The sequence below is a fragment of the Ipomoea nil genome, unplaced genomic scaffold (genome assembly GCF_001879475.1).
Source record: "Ipomoea nil cultivar Tokyo-kokei standard unplaced genomic scaffold, Asagao_1.1 scaffold1043, whole genome shotgun sequence".
NCBI lineage: Eukaryota > Viridiplantae > Streptophyta > Magnoliopsida > Solanales > Convolvulaceae > Ipomoea > Ipomoea nil.
Window position 1 is genome coordinate 13,890,041 of NW_017617471.1, and position 14,278 is coordinate 13,904,318.

A 14,278-nucleotide genomic window follows, 5' to 3' on the forward strand; every position below is an offset into this window, starting at 1 on the left:
GAGAATCGAGATCATTGAGAATTTTGATTTTGTTTTGTCGCACAGTCAATGCAAGTTAATTTTATATTATCGAAAGCGGCCTGCGGCCATTATTATATTTTGAAAAAATTGCATCTTTGGTCCCGGAAGTATACCAAAGTTCTGACTCAGTCCCTAAGTTATGATCGTATCCATTTTTAGTCCCTCGGTTATGAATGAAGTGGCGCATTTGGTTCCCGTCAGTTAAATTGACAGAAAAATTAAAAAAAAAAATTAATTTGAGGGATAAAGTAAGAAATTCACATTTTATTCTCTTTCTATATCAAAACCACTTTCACAACATTATTTTCACTTCTTAGGCTCTTATTTCAAGATTGTTCAATTCTAAAAGTATTTCAATAACATTCTTGTTAGGAATCTGGCTCTCGTATAACAAATTTAAGACTTAACACAAACAAAGAAACACTTGATCATGGTCTTCAAACGTGTCAATCATACTATCCTATCAATTTTCAATTTTCTTTACTAAGCAACAAAGGTAATCAAACCAAAACTTTTGAGATATAAAATGATGTCAAATTTCTCAAGTTGCTTTTATGAGAAATTCACCAACGGAATAACTTAAGATTTTTAATATGTAAAATTTTTTTGTATGTAGTAGTTTAGTCAATAATCGTTTTTAGAAATTACAAAAGTTTTTAGAATTTTCATAATTGAGTCTTAGGTTCCTTATTCATTACTCAGGTTTTTAGGAAGACAGAGGAGGTGAGGGATATATATATATATATATATATATATATATATATATATATATATATATATATATATATATATATATATAATTTTCATATATTGTCAGGATATACGATTCTTGATTAAGTTAATGCAGAGTTTACGAAATAATTTTACGTACTAAAATTCTCAAATTACTCCCTTGGAGAATTTGTCATAAAAATAACCTGAAAATTTTGATATCTTCTTGTATTTCAAAAGTTATGGTTTGATTAACATTATGTTTAGTAAGGGAAATCAGAAACTTTTAGGATGATGTATTTTACATGTTTGAAGACAATGATCAAGTGTTCTCTTGTTTGTACTGAGTCACAGGTTCCTTATACAAGACTCAGATTACTAACAAGTAATACGAAGATTATTGAATTGCTTTTGGAATTGGAGAACCTTGAAATATAATGCTAGGAAGTTGAAAATAATGTTGCAAAAGTGGTTTCAATATAAGAAAGTGAATAAAATGTGAATTTCCTACTTTACACCTAAAATTTTAAATATTTTTAAATTTTTCCGTCAGTTTTAATGGTCAGGGATCAAATGCGCCACTCCGCTCATAACTGAGGGACTAAAAATGGATACGGTCATAACTCAGGGACTGAGTCGTCACTACCACTATAACTCAGGGACCAAACTTAGCCATTTTCCCTTATATGTTAAAAGAGATATTTTTTAATTTATCTTTTTGATTAAAAACTCACACATCATTGTCCCTCCCTGTTTGGTAAAATAGTTAGTCTATCGGTCAATTTTAGCTTGTTTGATCACTATTAGTTGTTTGACTTGGTTAAACAACCTATAACAGGGCGTTTGGTTGGAGGGATTTTAAATTCCCTTCCCACTTAATTCCCACCTAATTTCAAAGGCCATTAAATTCCGTAGTTTGGTTGGAGGGAATTACAATTCCAATTCCCCCATTTTCATGGAATTAAAATCCCATGTCCCCCCTGGTATTTTAATTCCTGGGAAAAAAAGATAGTGATGAGTCAACATTACCCTTTCCTTTTTCAACTTAAAATTAATGTCTAACAACAATAATGGACATTTTTGACTTTATACTACTTATTCCCTTTCAATTCCCATGTATACCAAACATTGGAATTGAAATTCTCAGTAATTCTATTCCTGTCAACCAAACACTGGAATTTAAATTCCCACTTTATTCCCAGTAATTCAACTCCCATGGAATTACAATTCCTTTCCCACATAATTCCCGCCCTCCAACCAAACGCCCTGTAAGTGTTTGGTTAATTAGCTTTTTGTAACTGCTTATTGCTCCAAAATGTTAAAATTTAAAAAGTTGTACACCTAATAAGCTAACAGCAAATTTACCAAACATCTTTCTACAATCACCCAATACTATCAACTAATCAAACTCACTAATTCAATCAGCTAACAACTATCAGCCACAGCTATTTACAAAACACCCTCGATCATATTTTACTTGCTTTATCTTAGGTTTACCGAATTTTTGACTTAAGTGCATCAAACCCATGAGTTTAATTATTTTACCTTTTTTTAGCATATAATTCGATGGCTTATTTGAATTTTTTTTTTATATAAAAAAAATATGATTTCAATCTTAATTTAAGAAAAATTGCAGTTTTTTATCTTCTAATTTAAGAAAAATTATATTGTTGTTTTATAAATTATAGAGTTAGTGTATGTTTAGTTCCAATTTTGACCATTAATAGTTACAAAAGTAACTATTTATGTGTCGAATGTATTTTTACAATATGAAAATAGTCATTAAAGGCCAATTTTGAACTCATAGGCCCAGTTTGGTAAAATGGCTGTTAGCTGATAGATGTTAGATATTAGATGTTAGCTGATTGTATTAATTAGAGAGTATAAATAGTTGATAACATTAGTTGATTATAGAAAAATGTTTGGTAAATTAACTGTTAGCTGATAGCTATTTGGTATAATTTCTTTTAATTTCTCATAAAGTTAATTAAAAAAATTGCTTGGAGTAGCTTTTTGAATTTTAGCCTTTTAGAGATACAAAAAGCTAATTAACCAAATATTTATATTGATATTTTAACTAAATTAAACAATTATAGTGGTCAAATAAGCTAAAATTGGCCTATAGGCCTTTTTTTTTTTTTTACCAAATAGGGCCTTAATATTTATAGGCACAATTTTTGGGCAAATTATGTTGTGCATCCGTATGCACCATGCATGGTGCATACGGATGCAAAAACGACGTCGTTTTAATAAAACGCGCGTCTCCCCTTTAAAAAAAAAAATCAGATTCGATTCCCAACAACAACATATGAACTAAAATTCCATAATCGATGAACTATAATTCCATAATCGATGAACTATAATTCTATAATCTAATCTATGAACTAAAAATTCCAGAATGAATGAACTAAAATTCCATAATCTATAAACTAAAATTTCAGAATCGATGAACTACAATTCCATAATTGATGAACTATAATTCCATAATCAATGAACTATAATTCCATAATCTATGAACTAAAATTCCAGAATGAATGAACAATATAATATTGCTGCTTGGAATCGAACCTGAATTTTTTTTAAAGGAGAGACGCGCGTTTTTTTTTAATAAAACGACGTCGTTTTGGCATCCGTATGCACCACATGCACGGCATAACTATTGCAATGTTTGACAAACCTAGTTGAAAAGGTAGCTGAAAGCTGAAAAGCTATAAGGTAGGAGCTGAAAATTGAAGAACTGTTAAGGTAGTTGTTATGCTTGAAAGTGTTTGGTAAAATTAGTTTTTTGATAAGTTGATAAATGTAAAAAGACAAAAGATAACATATTCATAAAATTTAAATTAGTTTGTTTACATATTAAAATTTAACATTTTTCTTCAAAAAAATTAACATTTTGAAATAAAATTATTAGTATAATCATGATCTAGCATCCCATAATGAAGTAGCAATATTGTTGTGAATCTCCTTTATCTCATAATAATAATAATAATAATAATAATAATAATAATAATAATAATAATAATAATAATAATAATAATAATAATAATAATAATAATAATTGCGGTGAAAGTACAAAGCTCACGCACATTAGTCAACCGCACGGGAAGCACCCAACCGCACTAAACCTTTCATTATATATATATATATATATATATATATATATATATATATATATATATATATATATATATATAAATTGAAAATACATAATATGTTAATTTTAATAGGTACATAATTTATTAATTGTTACCTTGATACATAATGTCACTCTAGGTACATAATACGTTAATTGTAACATGTGCATAATTTATTAATTGTAGATATATAATACTCCCTCTGTCTCATTTTGGATGTAGGTCATGTTTACTATTCATTGGTCAAATCAACTCTTTCTTAATTATTTATTTTCTTTAATAATTTTTTAAATTATTTTTATATTTCATTTTCTGTATTTAATAGTACTTTTAATATAGTTTTTAAATATATAAATTTTATATACTAATATTAAACTTAATATTATGAAAAATTGAATTAAAAATAACTTCAATCAAGTCTCATTAACCAAATCAGACAAACAAAATGGAACGGGGGAGTATGTAATATGTTAATTGTAATAGGTACATCATTTATTAACTGAAAAACTGAAAAGTATATAATATATTAACTACAAATACATAATTTGGATGTCATTTTGAACCAGAGTTCAAATTGCAATGTGGATCTTGGTTTATGGTATAAAACAATTGAAGTTAATACTCAAATGGTCATCGACTATGGTGATTTTTCTCGATTTCGTCCTAAACGACTTATGTGACCCAATGTAGCCCTAGACTTGTGAGTTTTTGCTCAATGTAGTCCTCAGTTTGTTATTCCGCCTACTTGGTGTTAAATAGAGGGACAATTTGGTAATTTCAATATTTACCTCTCATTAACCTCTTTCACCCTTGATAGGGAATATACCTTGAGAACTGTGCATAAATGATGGTCAGTACCGGATCCCTTGCCCGAGACAATAACGACCCGACCTGAACCGACCGTACCCCTACTTTAACCCGACCGTATGGATTACCGATCAATTACTGGCACCACGACCACAAGTTCATCTGGCCTCGAGGCACACCCGACCTACTTTGATCGGGAATTAACTACTGACCTATACATAGAAACCCAGCGTTGACTAACAGAAACATTACGACACGTGAAGAAGCTCCTTGGGACCCTGGTTTGGGCCTGTGCATGGGCTCCACGTGCCCTTCATGCCGCACGATTGGAATTTGTCCCCTACCTACAGCTATAAATACCACACTTTTGGGAAGAGAGACTTTTGACATTTATTACTACTTGACCTTTAGCTCGAAAATCTCTAACCCACTGTTACGTGGACCGACCTTAAAGACTTAAACCAACAAGCAAACTAGACATAGGACCCAAGCCCGTATCGACCTAGGACCGTATACCGTATAGTAGATCGTTCGTATTTACTATATCAACCCTCTTCAATTTAATTTGTCACTCTTAATTTGTCATTTTCAAATTTTAAATCTTTCCCATTCTTAATGCCATAATTCTCTATAGCTTCTTTAAACTATTTCCTACTAGTAAATGTTAATCATTTGCAAAAGATGGGGTTTTCCATGTTAGTTTAAGAGGGTAAATGAGAGACAAGTATTACAATTACCAAATTGTTCATTAATTTAACACCAATTAGACGAAATAATAAATGAAGGACCATATTGAACAAAAATACACAAGTCTAAGACTACATTAAATCATAAAAATCCTTTAAAACAAAATTGAAAAAAATTAACATAATCGAGAACTATTTTGGATATTAACTCAAAACAATTGCTATATACACGCACCTGCAGAATAATGCAGATGCCTTCAATTTCGCTTTTAATTGAATTAAATTTTGCCACGTAACATCTAAATTATTGCATGTACCCTATATTTTTAATTTTCTGAGCAAACTTTAATAAATAATTTTTTTCCGTCTACGTCAACGTTGTAGAAGCGTTTTATATATAAAAAATAAAAATTAAAAATTAATAAACAGTGCGGGGAGTACCTGACGAATAATGAATAAATATATGAGTGAATTAATTAATCTTCGATTTTTGTAAATTTTAAGGTCCCGTTTAATTCGTAAAAAATATTTGAGGAGAAATAGAATTAGAATTACATGGAAAAGAAATTATGAGAAAGATTGATTCTGATGTCTTGTTTGTAGAAAACAAATTACTAGATGTTTGGTTGAGATTGGAAAAGTAAGGAATAATGAGTATAAAAACTAAAATACCCCTATACAATGATAATGATAAAAAAGTAAAGGGCAAAATTATCCAACTATGTGACACTTTCTTCCCAACTTTCATGAAAAACAAAATATATTTCTTCAAAGTAACAATGCCGGAGACACGACCCGGCGAATTAAGACCAGGAGCGCATCGCCAGCAGAAGGGACGAGACCGACCAATGACCCTCCCCATAAAAAACTTTTTCCTCAAAACTAAGAAAAATATTTTCTTGTGGAAAAATTTTTCTATAAACCAAACATAGGAAAATTCCAATTTTCCTCAAATTTGAAGAAAATTATTTTCTTGAATTTTTTTTTTTTATCCAACCAAACATGTTCTAAATGTAATTCTCCATAAATAATTTTGTCTCAGTTAACTTTTTTGATTTTTTTTTTTTTGATTTCATTAATATTTAATCTTTCTCCGTATAATTTGTCCCTCTATTATTAATTTTATGGAAATTATAAATTATGAATAACATTTTCTTATATTTGATAGAAAACAATATACTACTGAACTTACACCCACAAAGAGCTAATAACGCCTCCACTGAGGCTCGAACTTACAACCTTCCAAATGGAAAACCAAACCAGGTATCATTAGACCACATAATTCTAGTAAAACAATTGTTAACTTCATTTATAACATAAAACATTAATTCTATATTCCTACATCATATACATTAGGTTTTTGATTGAGTTTTCATGGTCCGCTTAGTCCAAATTGACGTTGTTTTATATTGAGTGTCAACCAATTTATCATATTTATTAACATTATCCTGTATTATGTTAATAATATATTATTTGCTCCATATGTTCATAAACCAAAACCTTAGTATACATAAAAATATCATATGTATTTCCGATCTAATCACTCTATTGTAAATTTATAATGTTGTTTCTATATATATGTTCATAAAAACAAAGTTTAATGTATATAAACATTACGTACACTACATGCACATCATGTTTAATGACATCTATCATGTACTAAGTTCATAATATTTGTTCTAGATGATCATAAAACTAAACTTTAATAATGTATATAAATACGACTAAACTATATGTACATCATATCTATTTTCATTCGCTCTATAATAGGTTCATAATGCTCATTTTATATGTTAATAAAACTATAAAAGCAAAGATTTATGTTTCATGAAGATGTTATGCACCCCCTCATTGAGTGTGATTATGCATGCTAAACTTGTTTGGCATGAATTCTTGTATGTGTGTATGGTGGATCTTTTTCAGAGTGGTTCCGGAATGCTATGTGTATGTTAACGTCAGATATTCTTGTTAAATTGGTTGCAGCTCTTTATCATATTTAATTTGGAGCACAAGGAATGGTGCGGTTTGGGACGCATGTATGCAACCACCACGACGGGTTTGGAGTCAAGTCTCTGCTCACACTAGTTCTATGTTCTGGGACTCTGTTTCTTCCCTTTTGCAGTAATTCAATCATTTGTTGTTTTGCTTTCAAAAAAAAAAAACACAGATTATAATATGCATAAAATTAAATTACATGTGCACCATGTTGTAATAATATTAATCATTTACTATGTTCAATTCATAATATGTGTTCTATATGATCATAAATCTAAACCTTAATGTATATAAATACTAAACTGCAAGTAAATCATATCTATTTACATTCAATATATAATAGATTCATAATGTTCTTTCTTTATGTTCATGAAAACAAAGTTTAAATAAACTATAATTAATAATTTCAACTTCTCTATAATTTTAACATTATTTATTATTTTATTCACTTCTCTATAATTAATAATTTCAACTTTATGATTATAATTATAATTTTAAATACAAATAAATTTAAATAATAAAATAAAATATTTATTGAACTTTAAATATCTTATTTCATAAACTAATCAAAATATAATTTAATAAATTAATATTTGCCTTCAAAATCGTCTATTAACATTTGTAACTGAGTACAAAATTTTAAATATCATATATACCAACAATTAATACAATTAAAAAATTTAAAATAAATCAAATATAAAAACAAAAAAAAAAAAAAAGAATAACAAATAAAAAACTAAAAAACAAACAAACAAAAAAAGAAACAATGTGCCGTTGCAAAACGGCTAAGAAAAAAGCAAAACCAAAAAAAAAAACATTATCTCTTTTTTTTTTTTTTTTTTATATTAATGGCAGCCTGTTCCCACCATTCGTGTTTGCGCAGTTGTTATATCGTAAACCGCGGTGCACATGCACAACGGTAAAGAAATGGCCCGCCATTATCATTAACGGAGTCCGCATGTTTGGTGTATTAAACACCAACTGACACTACAGTATATCTAAACTGACACTGGCCTCACGTATTATTTTTATATTATCAAATGAAACTGCATTTATATCAAAATGATACTGTAGTTGGGGTGAAATAAAACTGCAATGTATATAAAATGAAACTGAATAACATTTCACATATTTGAGTGTATATTGTACAATGAAGCTGTAATTATATCAAAATGATCATGCAGTTGTGTTTCAATAAAACTATAGTGTATATAAAATAAAATTAAATAACATTTCACATATTTGAGTCTATAAATATCGAATTAAACTGTAGTTATATCGAAATGAAACTGTATTTGTGTTGAACTGAAACTGCAGTGTATACAAAATAAAACTGAATAACAGAGTTACTTTTTTGCGGAAGGGTACAGAACGGCGGAATACGGATGCCGTTTCTTTTCATTTAACAAAACGACATCGTTTTGATGCGCGGTGCACGATATAATTTGCCTTGTTTGCGCGCTTGGGCTATACTTTCCCCCCCCCCCCCCCCTTTTTTTTTTTTTTTTGAAAACGGGCTATACTTCCCTTTTCATCCGGAGATAACTTTGTCTCCTAAAGATAATATTCTCTCCCTTCCAATCTGTTTTTCCATTTTTTACCTCTTTTCTTCTATTTAATCTCCACCATTAGAAATTCCTTTAAGAATTAAACTAATTAACGGTGATGGTGTGACGAAACTGCCCTCCTGAAAGTTCACGGGTAGCTGCCAACAACCCGGTGGCGTTTAGTTGGCATTTTTTACGACAAGGAATCTTTCACTTCATCATGCCTTACGACAACCATCATACCTAATGCTAATGGTGTGTCATGTGTGACGAACATACCATGACATCTCTTTGATTATTGCTTTCTTTTTCTTCTTTTGGTTGTTAAATTATGATTAAAATAATGTTTTGTTTTTCTTTTTTAGCCCAAAGAATCAATGCCTCCACCGAAATTTGATCATGCATGTGATCAATCATTTGAAATAGTAAGAGATGTATCATCACACTATATAGTACTCTCTCTGTCCCATTTTGTGTGTCTGATTTGATTAACGAAACTTGACTGAAGTTATTTTTAATTCATTTTTTTTTCATAATATTAAGTTTTGTATTAGCATACAAAATTTATATATTTAGAAACTACACTAAAAATATTACTAAACACAAAAAAAAAATCAAAATTAAAAATAAGTAAAAAAATCATAAACAAAGAAGAAATAGTTGATTTGACCAATGAATAGTAAATGTTGGGTAATAAGTTGGAAAAATCTCAAAATAATAATCCTACAGAAAGATTATTATCCTATGGGAAAAACAGAAAAACTGGAAAGGAAAAGGTGGAAAAACTGGGTAGAGGTTAGCACGAGTTTGAACACAAAGTTCTTTTCCTTAAAACCTTATTTGCTACCTCCCACAAGGGCTAGGAGCGTTGTAGCCTAGGTTTCCCATGATAAAACGTGCTACGATTCTTTGTTTAAGCACCTAAACAAAGAACCCGGCAAACAAAGCAAAGTATGAACACCGGTTGGCTAAAGAAGAGAGTAGAGGCAGAGTTTTGAGAAGCTAAAACTTTCTGGAATTCCTTTTGTTTCTGTAGTGTAAAAAAGCTACTGCTCTACCTCTCTTTATATAGGGTTGTTGGAAGGGATAGCAATCAATATGGACATTAAATTGGTATTAAAACAAATTATGTAACACTTGTAACAGCCACCCACTAACTAAGATTAAACTCAGTTTTAAAATTGGAATTAAAACAATATTAATTCCGTAACACGAGAGCACAAGGACCAGCAACACGAGAGTGCACCTCTCGTGTTCACCGTTGCACGAGAGTTGTGCTCTCGGTGCACCACAACCTCTCGTGTGCTACAGTTGGAAAATGATATCGAAGTTTGGCATAACTTATGCCCGCAAGGCCAGCCAATTTCGGACGACATTCGTGCCCGCGCACACGAGCTCGGGCTTGAATCAAGCCTTTTCGATCTCGTTTCTAATTGGAACTTGATTTGCACCCCCGCGCGAGAGAGCCTCTATGCTATACAATTCTACAAGCTAAAGAGCTCTTGTATATAAGGGGGCAAATCCACTTTCCAAACCAATGTGAGACAAAACTCACTTTTTCCCTTCATTTTCCAACTCAAATGAGTTTACTTTGAGAATCAATATCTCATTCACCCATTATTCGTTTTGAGCGTACAATATATCAATCTCTTCGTCTCACTACGAAGAATCCGAATCTACTTTGACTCGACTCAAATCGAAAGTGAACCCCACTGATAATTGTACCACAAAATAGCCACTTAATATACCATTTTATGTCATTTTAAGCTATTTTTTCTAACAGTAAATATGACAATAAAATGAGTCAGAGGAGAGTAGTTAGAAAAAATGCTTTGTTTATGGAGGCTTTGCAAAATATTCATTCAATTATTTCATCGCATCTCTTTTCATGGGATTAGATTATTAAAAGGGGAAAATAGCACTTTTTCCCCCTGAGTTATATACCTATAGCATTTTTTCCCCCTAAATTATTGAAGTGGCTGTTTTTTCCCCTGAAATGTTAAATGGACATATTTACCCTTAAACTAAATATTTAATTTATTTTTTTCTCCAACAAATTATGACCATAATTTGATTCAAACCAAACAAACACTATAACAACCAAATCGAAATATTCCAATTACAATTTAGAATCGAAATTCGATATTTAGAGTTTATTAAAATCGTGAACCGGAACGGACGGTTCATGTTCCGAACTAAAAAAATAAAATACATTTATTGTTAAATTTAGACTATTTTAAAATAAAAAATAAAATTTTAAAATAAAGATGGTTCAAAATCGCGAATCTAATCCGGAACCGCCGGTTCACGGTTCAAGATTCAGTTTTTTTGATACATAATTTTAATAAATTGACATTTAAATATTGGGTTCTAGATCTGAATTATAACCGGAAACTATTAATTCGATTGTTTTAGTATCCGGTTCAATTCAAACCGAACCGTGGTCATCCCTACGTATACGCAATAATTTGTTGAAGTAGTAAAATAAATAAAATGTTTACTTTAAGGGTATAAATGTCAATTTAATATATCAAGGGGAAAAAACACTACTTTTAGAATAATTGAGGGGACTAATGTGCTTACCTAAATAATTGAGGAGGAAAAAGTGCTATAAGTATATAACTCAGGGGTAAAAAGTGCCATTTTCCCTTATTAAAATTAAACAATACAAATTCAAATTTCATATTCAACGCACATATGTAGGAGATTTACCTTTTCATTACGAACATCTTCGCCATCGTCTAGTGTGACAGAAGGTTGTAACGTTTTCTTAATTATCATTATTATAACATTAGGATAAGTTTTGATAATATTAAGGTCCTGTTTGGTAAAAATTGGCTTATAGGCCAATTTTAGCTTATTTGACCACTATTAATTATTTGATTTAGTTAAAATATCAATATAAATGTTTGGTTAATTAGCTTTTTGCAACTCCATAAGGCTAAAATTGAAAAAGCTACCCCAAACAACTTTTTCAATTAGCTTTTTTAGAAAAGAAATTATACCAAACAGCTAACTAACAGCTAACAGCTAACAACTAATTTACCAAACACTTTTCTACAATCAGCTAATGTTATCAACTATTTATACCCTCTAATTAACACAATCAGCTAACAACTAACAGCTATCAGCTAACAATCATTTTACCAAACAGGGCTAAGTATTTTATATGTGGTACAATACTAATAATCTAATAACAAAAGTTCCATAGCAAGCAAAGCAATAGTCTAAAGTATGTGACTGTGTACAACATCACCTATTATACCAGAGGCATCAAGATGGCTGTGAAGATAATGATACCAAGACCAATTTTAGACAAATTCATTCATAGTAGAAAGACATTATATATATGAGTTAATACCCAATTTAGTTCTAAACGACTTTTTGTGTTTATTAATTAGGTCTTCAATTTTGATGATTTTACCCAATTGAGTCATCTGTTAAGATAACTTAGTAATTTCATATTTATTACGACTATAGTAGTATTATTCGAATTAGTCTTCGATTATAGTGGTTTTACTCAATTTAGTTTTTGACTCTAATAGTCGAGGTCTCAATTGAGTAAAACTAGTTATCAAAGTCAAAGATCTAATTAAGCATAAAAAGTCGTTTAGAATTAAATCGAGAAAAACCACTATAATCTAGAACTATTACTCCGTATACTCTTATACAGATTGAGTAACAGAAATTTGTTACCCTGTTGTAGTTTGCATCCCAACCTTTTCAGAAATTATGACCTGATAAACGTATTTAGTATAATGTCAAGAAATTAAAAGAGGTAAGATACAGAAGCAGATTTGGAAAGATTTAGCCTATGGTAATATTAGTACCTGTACACTTTGAATGTAATTACGATTCCATAATGGCATATAAACAAGATTAGAGAATCTTAGGATGGTGAGGTTTTCGATAGTGTTCCTTCCTAGAAGACGTGGAATACCAAACTGTTCACAGAAGTCTTCGATGACTTTCTTCACGAACTCTGTTTCTTGATCTGAACGAATCTTCACAATATTTATTCTTTTCTCATTTTACTACTATTTTGACAATTCAGGTAACCTTTCGGTCTCATTCTTTCTCTTCAAGAATAAGGTTCAAGTATACTTAGTGTACTCATCTACTACGTACTATACCCCTCTAGAGTATATATTTTTTTAGAGAATTTACGTGCAACTTAAAATGATTTTGATTTTCAAATAATGAGGATCACCAAGCACTATGTTACTTATATAAACCGAAAGGTTACTTAGACGATTCAATTCATTGAGAATGCACAATGGAATAGTTAACCATTTTTAGTGGTTTGCACTTATTTTTGTTCTTAAAAATTTATGATTTGAGTGTGAGAGAGTATGTAAGTGACCAGTAAAAACACAACACAGATATAGATATTTTTATAGTGGTTCGGCTAAACCAAGCCTACTCCACTCTTCTCTTTAAAATTCCTCAGGAGGTTTGCACTAATCCTTTTAGTACAAAAGATGACTCAAGCCTTGAACACTAAGCCGACCTTGAGTATCTAGGTTTTTCAACTCCACACGAGTCTACTCTGCATATTTCTACTTCTACTGAGTAGAGTTACAAAAGATTGAAAATAAAGTTCTTCAATCTTCAATTAACTAGAAGTCTTTGCTTTGAATAATCATGATCTTCTCGATTTGAGCAGCACAAGCTTCTAAAATATGGATATCTCTTTGTAGCTTTGGTTCTCACTCACTAGTCACGAATTGTGAAACTTTGACTGCTTTGAACGCTTAACAAATTTTCTTAGATTGACTACTTGCACATTCTTCAGTCTCGGAATGAGGTATTTATAGGCATTTTGAAAATGATTGGTTGGAGGGAAAACCCATTTCAAAAAGTCTATTATCCAATGACTAAAGACCAGCTTGTAATCCGAAGGTTAGGTAGACTTGTCAGACTTTCCTGTCATTAGAAACTTATTTTGCGATGAACATATCTTTTTGCTCTGCACAAAATGTCTGGACTTTTGAGGAAAATCTTCATTGAGATGTGAACCTAGGACTCTTTTTGTCTTAGTCACATTCACTAGTATTTTTAAGGTTTTGAACTGTTGGCTTAGATAATTTCTCGAGCAATTCATTTCGAATGGTTAATTTTACTATACAAGTTAACATTTCGAACCTTAACACTCTATAACCTCTCGGATATGAATGGTTGACTTTACCATTCATTCCACCTTTAACATTGAAAGGCAAACCCTTCCACCATTAAGCCTTTGCAACCTTTCGGTCTTCCAGTCTTCTATCCTTCGAATCTTCTTCTCGTACTCTTCAAGCCTTCAACTCTTTGAGGTCTTCATCTTCAAGCTATTCGAAAGGTAACCATTCGAGTTACACTATTCAAACTTTTGTTG